We start from the raw sequence: 14485 nt of genomic DNA, 5'->3' as shown, positions 1-14485 counted from the left end.
TGGTGTTGGTTCTTGCGTACATTTTCTGGCTTTTCGTGGCTAAATGTGTCTTCGTTAAAGTAAAGAAAAAGCAAAGTGGTTTATTTGAGATATTCTTGATACCCTTGCGTTAGTTTGTCTGTCAAGTGAGCCAGGCACTCGAAGAGATTTCTCTTGTTTGCTAATTCTTTACATTGTCTCCGGAAATTATCTGCGCTTTTGAAAACATTCATATCATCATGTGATCAATATAGTGAGCAAGTCTCTACAACCCCGTGAAGGTTGGCACCGTCAGTGCACCTCACGTGGTGCACTGTAGCCATTGCTAAAGGCGGTTTATAGAGTCCCTGCGGCCCCAAGCTGTACCCACTTTTAGCCTTTCAACTTTACTTCCACTAGCGGTATGAAGGGGTGGGGAATCTGGGCACGTGCCTCCCCCCCGTGAGAAATAATGACAAAATAATAATACCGAAGATTTAGATAATAATAACATGAATGAGAAATATAAAAATGGGGAAAAAAATGAAAAATCTATTATAGAAATAATAATAAAACAAAAAAAATAATAAAAATCTAATAATATATATATATATATATATATATATATATGTGTGTGTGTGTGTGTGTATATATTGTTGTAATTTTAAAGCTGGGGTCTTGCTAGATCAATGGTGTATACCAGGATGATAAGATGCAACTTACCTTAATTACCACAAAAACTCTGGACTCTGGCCTTGGGGACAGCTAAAATTACAAACAACAAATATGCCTGAGAGGCTATTTCAAGGGGAAGTGATTAGATAAACTCTGGGGTTTAACTTAATTCATTACTTTTACAAAAGAAAACACATGAAGGGAATTTCCTGGAGGGGCAGATTTGGGATCCCGCTTCAGAGTTGTTGATAAAGAAGCAGCGAGGGCCGCTATGCACTTGAAGTGACACAGTTCCACAGATGGGTAGTCATACCCTGCAATCAAACACTTACGGTTACTTCACTGGGACTAACACTGTAATGAGGGAATCGACAAATTGCATGGATGATGCCTGGACTGAACTCGATTCCCGTGACTCGAACATCAAGTGATTACGTTGCTCTTCTTGTAAATGCTTTGCAAATTAAACAGTACAAAATATAAGCAATACGGGTCTCACTGTAATTATATCGCACTATGAAAGGAAAGGAAACGCTGTTGGAGAATAACAGGGAACCTTAAATCCTGGTACTTTACCTTCCTCTTTTAGGAGCTGAAGTTCTTCTTGTGAGGGCCAGCAAAGGAGCAAATTAATTCACATCAAAATGTACTTTTTACTGCCAGCCGTGTGTCTGGAATAGGCAGTGGATAGAGCAAGGGACGGAGCTCTGGAGTCCGTGGCGCCGCCTACAATTCTGAGAGCAAAGCGTCTCGTCCAGGACTCTTTATAGCATTGGAAGTTACAGCTTTTCTCCTAGATGGCGTTGTGATCACTCTCCCCTTGTGGGAACTGTGGGCCGCATGGTTTCATATTCAAAATGGCGGAACGCACGTGGTCCGCCGGCCAGCTGGCCTGTCTGAGGCAACGGTTAACTCTTGGCAGGGGTCTTCACCTGGAGTTAAGAGATTTCCGACAGCATGTTGGACAAGAAAGGGATTTAAAGGGGTTTCCCCCCCAAAAAAAAGGCAGTGGGGAGAGGTTTTATGGGCAAAATTCTCACAGTGAATCATACTAAATTTCCCTTATTTAATTAATTAGTCCTTTTACTTTAAATTAAGTACGAAAAATGGGGCATAGGAGGGTATATTGTTAATAATATAAACACATTTTATATATATATATATATATATATATATATATATATATATATATATATATATATATATATATATATATATATATATGTATATATATGAATGACATGAAAATTTTTCTGATTTTGCTAGTGTTTACCTCCATTTCTACTTCCTTTGCTCAGTCTTGCTTTCCAACCTCTTGGACTAGGTCATAGGTCAGCCGGGGGAGTTTCATTTCCACCTTTAGAACCTCATGCTTCATCTTTATTTTCTGGATCTCTTCATCTTGATGTCCAATCACTCCAACTCCTTTCACTGTCTTAAGCTCTGTATTTTTTATGCATTTTAGTTGGTCTTATAAGTTTTGTGTGTGTTTTAGTGTTTCACTTGTCTTTATGTACTGTGGCTTTTAATTCATTTTTTTTTATTTTATTGTGTCAAATTTTACAATATATGTTTTTCTGTTTTTGGTAGAAATCCCAGATGTAAATGTGATTTACGAAATGTTGGAACAAATTGTTGAAAATAATCATCTCATCGTATTCCTGGTCGGACCTCACATGAAATACACCATGGGCTTTTTGCCTCATCACCCTACCCCATTCAGTATATATATGTATATATATATATATATATATATATATATATATATATATATATATATATATATACATATATATATATATATATATATATATATATATATATATATATATATATATATATATATATATATATATATATATATATATATATAATGTATGTATGTATGTATATATATATATATATATATATATATATATATATATATATATATATATATATATATATATATATATATATATATATATATATATATATATATATATATGTATGTATGTATGTATTCAGTAATACCCTGAACTTGCATGAGTTCACAGACATGCAAACTTTTCATTGGAACCTAACATTGTCATACACAAGTTTTTCACAGACACGCGAGCATTTGCAAATACTGAGAAACCCTGCAAAAGTGTTTGTTTAAATTTTTATGTAATTTTTAAGTTTTCAAGCTTTTATGTGTAAATAAAATAACATTAAATAATAAAAGTAATAATCTCTCTCTCTCTCTCTCTCTTAAAAACAGAGAAGTTATTAACGTAAAATTTTTGTGGTCACTAGCATTAAATATAGCTTTTGAGATCTGAATTTAGTAAAATTATTTAATTTGTAACGACTCCTGGTAAAAAAGTGTGTTTTGTGATTTCAAGCTGCTGCTTATAAAGGGATTTTACAAAGGTTTTCACAACCTTGTGTAAGGTAAAGTGAATTTTACTTATTATTACCATGGTATAATAAGGTGTGTTAGGAACATTTTTGCCCAATAGTGGAGCGGGTAACTACAAAAAAATAAGGAAAAGTGCAAATAATTTTGCCATTTTCCAAGACGGCCAACAGGTTTTCAAGATGGCATCCTGTGGATATTTGAATATTGGTATTTAATTGACTGATCACATTCAAATCCCTAAGTCACTCCCAGTTTATATTAAATATTAAAAACAAGCCTTTATATGTGTAGATGCATAATTTCTCTGCATAGAAATATCCAAGATGGCGGTCACTATATCAAAAATGTCCACCAAAATACCAAAAATTGGTACTTAAGGGGATCGGCCGGTTTCCGACTTTTTTAACGACAGGTTGTTGATATATAGGGGGTTTGTTAAAGGATATTGTGTGGAACTTCTGGTGAAAAAATTTTTGTTCAGTGACCTTTGGTTTTGTGACGCCAGAGCATTTTTTGGCCAAAAATGGCCATTTTCAAAATGCATCTCCTCCTTTGCTTTTTGGTTTTAAGGGATGAGATTTGAACCACGTATAAAACACATATGGACCTTCGATATAAAGCCGGGATTTTTGATTTTTCAATTATTTTTCGAGATATGAATTTTTATTTTTTTTTATGAAATTTTCCCAGAAAAATTACTGAAAAAAAATTGCCAAAAATCAGAAACTCAAAATATTAAAAATCCCCGGCTTTTTTTTTAATCTACCATGTCTCCTCATATTATATATGAAATTTCATTTAGATTGGTCCAATACTAAGGGAAGAGATACATTTTGAAGGTGAAAAACTTATGTTTTGAGAAACGGGCCTTCAAAGTTTTAGTTACATAAAAAAAAGTAAAAGGGACTTCAAAGACTGTGTTACAATTAATTCTATGGTTTTAATTTTTATTTTTGGGTATTAATTAATGCAAAATGATTATAAATAAGAATATTAATTGATTATTTATGTGCCTAAGACACATTCTTATAAATTTTAGGTTCCTGGTCCCCCCCTGTCTGATCTTGCTGCACGGTATTACTCTAGGGTATCATAGTTGCCTACACTTTTTTATTAGTGTCTCGAATCCATCCCTTGCCAAATGGATCCTGGGAATTACTTTTCATTCATAATTAGGGATTCGTGATTCAAGTAATTCATCAAGTCTTGCTTCACTTATGATCATTTTATTTTCAGGATCGTCTATAATATCAGCCTCCGAGCTACTGCTTTCTTTTTCTAAAATATCTTTGCCCTTTGGTAGTGACGAACAAATAAAGAGACGTTTAGGGGTGGATGTGGTTGGTCTCTGGTCAGCAGAGATCGCTGCCTGCGCCGTTTGATGGGCGACAGCTCTCTCTCTCTCCGTCGCTCCATTCCCCTCTATGGCACTAATTTCTTGAACTCTTTCTTCTACTTCTCGCCTGGACTTTTCCACTTGGCTTTTCCGCATTCTAGAAGCATGAAGTGAACTCTTGGACCTTTTAGGCACGGTGAAAAACAAAACACCGCAGAAAATACAGAGTTCAGTCAAGGCTAGCGAGCATGAAAAACGTGTCCTTCTAGCTTGTAAGTTTATAGGCAACTCTCGGCCACAGTCGGCGTCATGGTATGACGTGTGCGTTGTCATGGCTAGGAATAACTAAAAAGGTGCCGAGTAGGATATTATTGACATTATACATTTCATTTCAAAGGAAGTTTTCGTAATATATATCGTAAAAACTATACCAGACTAAATCATTTGCGCTACTGGTGTTTTATGGGTATATAGTTATTGTTACATTTTAGGCCATAACTAGAGAAATACGGCAAATTTTAGCATAATATTTCATGGACACATTCTTGAACCCTATACGAAGCCATAGAATTTTTTTCAGCAAATCGAATTTTTTAAAGATTATTGTGTTTTTTTAGGCGGCCGATCCCCTTAAGCTCATATATGAGGCTAAAGGTCGGGTAATACATGGATTTGGTGTAACTTCAGTTTGTTCAGTTCATTTTTTATAGATTAGAAATCAATTAATCCCCAGTTAATTAATTTTCATCCTCATTTAGAAAAAAAATGGGTAATAAGCTTAATGCAAAAGTGTAATAGTGTAGTGTCAGTGTACTACCAGGGCACACTGGTTGACACTATAGCTGTGAAACTCAGTGTGGGGTTCAATGCTAGCTAATGGCAGAGATTTGTTATTAGTTTCCCAAATGCTGTTAAACAGCTGCACCTGAATTGACAGGATGTGCCAGCGATGGGGCTTTAGTCTTCTAGATGGTGTACAGATCACACAGGAATTAAATAGCATTGAATGAATGATCGGGCTAGGGATAGGATTATGACACATCTGAGCCTAGTATCCCATATCTGAAAGTGCATATATGTTATATAGGTGGTAAAAGGATAAACCCTCGGCCTATAGAACAAAAAGCAATGGCAACCTTGGAAGTCAACATCTTTCCTGAAGGGAGGTAGTACGACTAACTGGAAGCTTTGTTGCTTGTGCCAAGAGGACACTCGTGAAAGACTAGTTGATGCATCTGTTACTGGCTATGTTACCCTTGCTACAAATATTCCTGAATTCTATAAGTTAAATGCAATGCCTATACCATTTCATCCCAAAAGGCTTGATGAAGGTGATGGAATTCTGCAGATCTTTGGAAATAACAAAGCAACATATCATGAATCATGTGTGCTGAAGTTCAAAACAACAAAACTAGAAAGGAAAAGGAAGTCATTGTGTAAGACAAAAAAAGATGATGATGCCCCATCAGCAAAATTCACATGTAGTAGCCAGAAGGCAGATGAAGAAGATGCAGAAGAATCTAAGACTGAGAAAGAAGGAATATGCTTTATTTGTGACCAACCAGCACCAATCAAAGATTTACGATTGGCCATGACATTGCCTTTACATGAAAAGCTACAACGATGTGCCACCAACCTACTAGATGAGAAACTTCTGGCCAAGCTTTGTGCTGGAGATATTGTTTCTCAGGACCGTATGTATCACCCATCTTGTCTGACAGGTGTGTACAACAGGGAAAGGGCCTGGCTAAATTCCCAGAAAATTGGGGATGATTTATGTGCAGTACAGACAAGAGGCATGTGCCCATGCTTTTGCTGAGTTTGAGATGTACATAAGAGACAAGCAGTTGACTACAGATGGGTGCTGCTATTTTACAATGGTAGAACTTTATGATTTGTACAAACAAAGACTGGAACAGCTAAATGTTGATACTTCCTTTGTGCACCGAACACGGTTGAAAGAACAGATACTTTCCCGCATCCCAGAACTGGAGGACTTTAAAAGGGGAGAGAAATTTGGTTTGCCTACAAAAGGAAAATGGGAGAAGCCTAGCCATGGCATGTGACTACAATGATGCACTAATTGTGGCCAAAGCAGCTAAGATATTGAGGAAACGGAGCTTGAACATGAGATAGAATTTGATGGAACCTTAACAGCAGACACTAGAAGAGAATCTGTGCCACCAAGTTTGTTGGAATTTGTAAGTGTGCTACAAAACGGTGGCGATATAAAATCCCAACTTAAATATGGAATATCGTCTACTGATCTAGCTTTAGCAACTTTTGCACTTCAACTGTCGAAAGAATCCAGCATCTTCAACATTCTCCAGACATTCCAAGTCAAGAGTACCTCCATTTCCAATATATATTGGTCTCCTGGTCTTTGCAAAAACCAGGAAGCGTCAGTTAATTGATACATTCCATCACCATGGAATCAGCATCAGCTATGATAGGGTTCTGGAATTGACTAAAGGGTTAGGAGAAGCAGTTGTAACAAGAGCTGTGGAGGAAGAAGTAGTTTGTCCCACTACACTAAGAAAAGGGCTCTTTACAACTTGTGCTGTTGACAATCTGGACCATAACCTAAGTGCCACAACTGCACAAACATCCTTCCATGGGACAGGCAGGCTCTCCAAAATGACACATTTGATGAATTCACAAAGGGAAATTTCACTGTCCACAGAACCACTTGGCCTATTTCCTCAATGGCTATAGACCAAGCACACGGGCAGAATAATGCTCATGTGAAAGGAGATGGGGGAGCCGTTGGCCTATTTGAAGATGAAGACGCTCTCAGAAGGTGGACAGTGGCTGGTCCTGAAGTAAGCTGCCTGATTGTTGAGTTTGAGACTAGAAGTGATGCTGATCCAAAATCTGAGGGTAAGCATCATGATGAAACTGAAACTGTACAGAAAAGGTTTCTTGAAATGGTTGAAAATCTGGCAAAAGTAATCAAAGAAATGGGCAGCCCTTTTGAGGAAGATTCAGTGGATCTGATTGTGCTAGACAGTCATGAAATTATGGACAGCAAAATTAGTGAATCCTTGAGATCTACGAACGGCGTTGGACAGACACAATTCACAGACTTTATTGAGAGGCTCAAGACACCCAGCAAATTCTATGAACCAGTACACAAGAACAAAATTCTATTGTTCAGTCGCAAGGTGTCTACTACAGAATCCAAGGGCAAACAGTCACTGCAAACCATGAAGGATGATTGTAATCTATTCTCATGCCCTCTTCATATCATGCCAGAACAGACAGTGTGATTTAAATGAATTCTTTCAACATGAAAATCAAAATTGCCCACCATCACTGGCACAGAATGGACAGATGCATCAGGGCACCAAGTCACAGCTGCTGCCTCTACTAGAACAGCATGCATCAGACATCCCTAACAAAGAGCCTACTGCTGATGTTATCATAATGGATGGTGCAGCTCTTATAAATGCTCTGTGACCAACCAAGGGATCTTCATTGGAGTCTTATGCTAAAGAAGAAGTCCTATCCAAGATTCAGAAGCACATACAGAAGCACAAGCAAACACACATTGTATTCAATGTGTATAGGACAGACAGTATGATAGCACAAACAAGACAAAAAAGAGGCACAGGAGTTCGCTGGAGAGTAATTAGCACAGCAAAAACTCCTGGCAATTGGGCCAGCTTCCTCAGGAATGGCCACAACAAAACTGAACTACAGTATTTGCATATTTGGCAGACACAATCATTTCATCTCAAGCAGATGATGCATCATGCATAATTGTCACTAAAGGGGATGCTGCACTTTGTAGCAAAGCTGAACGAGACACTGCTGACCTACAAGGCTGCACTCACGAAGAGGCAGGTACTAGAGTCCTTTTACATGCTGCATATGCTGCAAAGTATGAAGATATCTCAAATGCAATCATATGTAGTACAGACACTGAAGTTGTCGTCATAGCAGTATCTAGCATAGAAAAAACTGGTTTGGACAAATTATGGATTAAATTTATTAGAGGAAAAGACATGAGGTGGATACCTATCCATGAAGTTGCAGCAGCCATGGAACCAAAAGCTTCAGCCCTTCCCTTTTTCCATGCATTTAGCAGGTGTGACACGGTGTCTGCCTTTCATGGAAGGGGAAGAAGTCTGCATGGCAAGCATGGACTGTGTTTCAGTGTGCCACACCCACCTTCACCAAACTAAGTTCAACACCAGCAGCTGTAGAAGATGAAGACCTGCAAATTATTGAAGAGTTCGTGGTGCTAATGTACGACAGGAGCAGTTTGTATAAAAATGTAAATGAGGCTAGACTTGATCTCTTTGCAAGAAAGCAAAGAGCTTATGATTGCATCCCCCCCTACAGGGGCTGCTCTTAGAGAGCATTGCAAGAGAGCTGCCTTTCAAGCAGGGCACATTTGGTGCCAGTCAGTATGTCATCCAGTTTTGCCCAGTCCAAGACACTGGGGATGGAAGCAGATTGATGGCGCCTTGTTTCCGTACTGGACAGATTTTCCAATAGTAGCAAAATCTTGCCAAGCACTGAATAAGTGTGGCTGCAAAAAGGAATGCCATGGCAGGTGCACGTGCTACAAATCTGGACTTAGCTGCACAGCTCTCTGCAGCTGCACTTGCTAAAACTAATTGATACACAAAACATATTGGTTTCTCTCAGCAGATACATACTTTTTTATCTTTGGCAGCCATTTTGGAAATATGGTGTTCATATGGTGGCCATATTGGAAAGATGGGTTCAGTTTATCTCTTCATGACAGTAAGAATGCCAAAATACAAATTCTCAATCATTATATGGACAGTATGCAAGTTTTATAGGCTTATGAAATAAAAACATTTGAAATATACAGCAAATTTTCCACCATTTTGGAATAGTGTCAGCTATCTTGGAAAGAGCCAAATACTGAGGTGGCCGGAGGTTGATTTTGATTTATGGAGATAATAAGAGTTCTCATGGCAAATTGCTTGTATCACCATTTGCACTTTTTTCCCATTATCCCGCTCCACTATAAGTGAAATTTTTATTGATAAATCGTTTGTGTATTTTTGTGTGTTCTTGTGTTTGCAATCTCTTGATTGTTACTGGTGATTTAACATTTATTTACTTAGCATTTTAAATATTTCTTGATGATTTAACATTACATACTTGATTTAATTTTAATTTATTAAGATTTTCTTTTCAAATCTTGAATAAATCTTAATGGTTTAAATTTTGCTTGATTAATTTAATTTCTTGATAAAGTTTTGTGGTTTAATTTTGTTTAAGAATTTAATTCAAGAGTTAATTAAATTTTGTGTTGTTTTCAAGTAATAGTGAATTTGTCAAACTGTGAATTCTAATAAATTTTGAATTTAACAATAAATATTTTTATTTAAAATTTTTAAAAACAGTGTTTCATTTATTGACCACCAGTGAATAGGATTAATTGTGTGCATAAGGCAAAGTGATAAACATGTTTTGTTCCTTTAGTTTTACTGAAGTGAATTAAGAACAGGGAAACAGTTAAAGTTGTTTGATGGATTGATGCCCTTTTATCATAGTATATTTCTTGTTTAATATTTGATACCTCACCATTCTTTTGATAAACTTAGTTTGGTCTTTCACGTGACTGATTAAAGAGTTTTTTAAGGGATCACTGTTACCTTTAGAGTACTCAGACGTAATTCTTTTGTTATGAGAGTTCAGGTATCTGGCTAAAGTGAGGTATATTTATGAAATCTGTGATTAGTTGTGTAACAACCAGGTACTTGGTATGCATCATGACTATATATATATATATATATATATATATATATATATATATATATATATATATATATATATATATATATATGTATTATATATTATATATATACATAGACAACCACATGAGAGGTGAAAAGTAAAGACCAGGTGGCAAGCGCTTTCAGGCATTGCATACACTTCCTCGGGGTACAAAGTAAAATAAATAAATAGTGACATAAACAAGAAAACTCCACAAAACAAAGATCAAAGCCATTATCAAGCAAAACATCATTACAGTATGCAGTCACTAGTTTGAAGAAAACAAATTGTCACTACCAAACAATAAGTAAAAATACTTGAAAAGCGCTTAGGAACTGAAACTACAGTTAGTAGAGCAGGCTGTTGCTAAAAGCTGATATTGTACTTCCCTACAATTTTATGAACAAGGTAACTATCTAATTTAAAAAGACCTGAACTAAGATTCATGAGTTGATTGTTAAAATGCTTAATAAAGGCAGATTCAGTTATATTTCTCTTAACAACGTGATTACAAAAAACGATCTCAGATGAATTTTTCCAGTCTATACAATGGTTAAAATCATTCACATGTACAAATAAAGAAATTGTCAATGGATCTGTTCGAACTCATAACGATGCTGTTTTAGACGGTAATATAGTTCTTTGCCAATTTAACCTAGGTACTTATTACTGCACCCAGCACAAGGAACCGTGTAAATACAGCCACTCATTTGTTCTGGGCAGTTATGAACAGTGATATTCTGAAGTGTCCCTGAATTCTTGTAAACAACATTTATCTTGAAAGTTTTCAGTCATTTTTGAATAAAACAAAGATTTACACTATATGGCAGTGTCAAAACATTCTCTCTCACAAAAGGCTCCCTATTGTTACTGGAATCAAAAATGTTTCTAGCTTTCTGCAAAGATCTGTCGATTGAAAACTTTCGGTATTTTAACGTAATTCCTACGTCATAAATTTTACAAACCTCAGTCTAAAAATTCCGGACTGTTCCTTGAATGGCTTATTCTGTATTTTGCAATTATGAAGTGTCAGCTACAGAATCTGTCATTATAATAATAATAATAATAATAATAATAATAATAATAATATTATTATTATTATTATTATTATTATTATTATTATTATTATTATATTTCTAAGTTCCTTGCTATTTTTGGTAATCTTACTTCTTGTTATTATTGTGTTTAATATCATTGTAGAGTTTTGCAATTTTCAATATTCGTATTTAGCCTTCTGGTCCTGACCACCTAAGGACCCCAGATGGAAATTGATTGTCCGCAATCTGTATTTTTTATTGTAATCATTTTTAATTTGTTTCTGTTATTCCCCCATGTAATTACTGTCCTTACCATTATTATGAATTCTGTTTTTTCTACTTCTTCAGCAACTGCGTGGATACTGCCGATAGCCATTTTTGTCATGTTACCTTATGTATCTAGACTGTGTGTATTATATTATTATTATTATTATTATTATATCCTTAATGTCCTTAAAGACATGCTGCAGGAAACTGCGAGTTCCACATTAACCTGGTGATCTGAATAATAATGGATGTAAGTACAAAGCTTCTGTCCCTTCTATGAACCAAAACGTCTAAAAACGGCAACGAACTATTATCTTCTTGTTCCTCAACGGTGAATTTAATAGAAGGTACCAAGTGATTCAACTTGTCCAAGAAACTGTTCAAATTTTGGCAATTGGGCCAAACACAGGATATGTCATCAACGTATCGAAGATAGCGGGCAGTACTCGTACTTCAAAAAACTCCATATATAGGTTGCCAGGCACTGAGGAAAGGGGATTCTTTATAGCCACTTCAAACTTTTTTGAAGATAATAATTTCCGTTAAAAACAAACTTACAATCTTGCTTTTAACGGAAATGGGTATGAGAGATGCTTTTCCCCAGTGCTTAGCTACCTATATATGGCATTTTTTAAGTAAAAATATTGCGCAGTTTTGTCACTTATTGCTGAGACAGATATATATATATATATATATATATATATATATATATATATATATATATATATATATATATATATATATATATATATATATATATATATATATATATATTGTCATAGAGCTGGAGGAAGGCACGAAAGTAGTTGGCCAAGCGCTTTTTCGTGTATTTTCCACACTTCGTCAGGGTCAAATGATACAGTAAATCATTATTTGTTACAAAGACACCTCTGTGGCAGCAATACATAAACAAATAATACACGCAGGCGCATGGTCAACCCCTTTCATACCTCCCTCCAGCCCTGCGACAACATAAGATATAGAAAGTTCTAGCGATAGATCGTCAACATGGATGCTGGACGCCTCTTCACCTCTACACTTCCTTTGGAGAATTATTCCTGCTTTAAAACCTCCCGTGGCAGCCTTTCTGTCGATTTCACTGCGAGCACACCGCGTGAAGCTGCAGCTGAAGTAGTTCCTTGTTGGGCGAGTGGGTTCCGTTCTCCGCTAGCACTCTGCTGGCCGCGAGTTCAAATCTCCGACCGGCCAGTGAAGAATAAGAGGAATTTATTTCTGGTGATAGAAATTCATTTCTCGCTATCATGTGGTTCGGATTCCACAATAAGCTGTAGGTCCCGTTGCTAGGTAACCAATTGGTTCTTAGCCACGTAAAATAAATCTAATCCTTCGGGCCAGCCCTAGGAGAGCTGTTAATTAGCTCAGGGGTCTGGTTAAACTAAGATATACTTACCTTTTTTTTACAGCTGAAGTTCTTACGCTCTTACATGGAGGAACAGGTCATTCCGAAGTCACTTACGAACAGGAGTCTTAACCGCCTCTCTGCTACACCCTTCGAAGAGTACCACCGGCTCATCCTCAAGAAACTCATCGAATTGGCGAAAATAGAAGAAAAAGCAACTTTTCAGGAACTCAGAATGCAGAAAAGAACAATATTGAATGTAATTCCAAACGACTGGACTAACATTGTATTTGATTTTTGTTACAGTAAATTACGATTAGTGTACAAAGATATGTAGGAAACACCAAAATAAATGAAACAGATTAATTCAACAAAGTAATTGGACAACAAATGCTAATAAGGATTTCGTTTGTAATACATCTAATAAACCTTTGGACAGCACCACCTCAGTAGCCTTGGGATATGGAATATATGTCTCCATTAAAACAAATGCAGATTGGCTTGAAATTGGAAATGCATTTTGTAAACTTGAAAAGTATGGTAACATTACATCAGAAGAAATCAATGTCTGTCAGGGTTTAGTGCATGGGATCGTCAGCTTCGATTCACCTGCAAATATTCCTGTGAGGTTCTTAAAAGTATATAAAAACTGAAAAAAGATAAAGATTTACATATTACTAGATCTGATAAATCCAACACGTTGGTCATCATGAACAAGGTCGACTATGATAATAAGATGTTAGAATTATCTCAAATCAAACCTACACAGGAATAAGAAACAATCCTTTAGATAATGTTAATGCTTATTGTAACAAAAACATCAAGAGTGTTCTAGAAAACCATAAAGAATTAAAGCGAAAGTTCATTACTGTCAATCCAGCTCTTCCTTATTTATATGGAATTATCAAAACTCAAAGAAAACAATTCTGTTAGGCTCATTATAAGTTCTGTAGGGTCTTGTACCTATAAATGATAAACTGTCGAAGTAAATTAGCTTGTTAACGAGTTGTCTCCAATGCTTGGAAACATATCAGGAGTGTCCGCGAAAATTAATGTGGATTTTATAGATACGTTAAGAACGTTTAATTTCAATTATGATTTCAAGCTGATCAGTTTTGACGTCAGCTCATTGTCTGCAAAAGTACCAATAGATGAACTACTTGAATTCACGAAGGAAGAAATGGAATAATACACTGCCTCTTTTGACAGGCCTTCTATGATCAAGCTTGTAGAATTGTGTGTTAGAGGTTGCAAATTTATGTTCGGAGAAAAGTCTCGTGAGAAAAAATGAAGTAGATAATAAGTTGGCGTTTTTAGATGTTTTAATTGTGAGAAATGACAGAAATTTTAAATTTTCTGTGTACAGGAAGTCTGCGAATGTAGATTCCTACATACATTTTTGTTCAAACCATCATCCGAGAACGGGGTGATGGTATTTTCGTCTATGTTTTTAAGGGCCCTGACTTTCTCGAGGCTGGGCTTCGGAAGGTCCGACATTGCAACAAACCTTAAATACCCTCGCGGTTTTATTGACGGAGCTTTCTGTGAAGCAAGAAAATCTTTTTATGAAGTTGCCTACGAAGGAGGGGATTAATTCATCTCATTACACCCAAAGGGATGTCGTGAGGTAAGTTCCAACCACTTAGGATGTCTAACAAGGCGGGACAAGGTCGTAGGAGTGACTTTAATGTGAAAAACCTTCTTGTTTT

At 36.1% G+C, this 14485-nt stretch overlaps 1 protein-coding gene across 1 annotated transcript in view; it reads left to right on the top strand.

The window, feature by feature from the left end:
• Nucleotides 1-14485, top strand: part of bchs (WD repeat and FYVE domain containing 3 bchs) — a 388664-nt gene that overhangs the window by 38149 nt on the left and 336030 nt on the right. The window lies entirely within an intron of this gene.

Source organism: Macrobrachium rosenbergii, chromosome 27 (genome assembly GCF_040412425.1).
Source record: "Macrobrachium rosenbergii isolate ZJJX-2024 chromosome 27, ASM4041242v1, whole genome shotgun sequence".
NCBI lineage: Eukaryota > Metazoa > Arthropoda > Malacostraca > Decapoda > Palaemonidae > Macrobrachium > Macrobrachium rosenbergii.
This window is presented reverse-complemented; position numbering and strand designations above follow the sequence as displayed.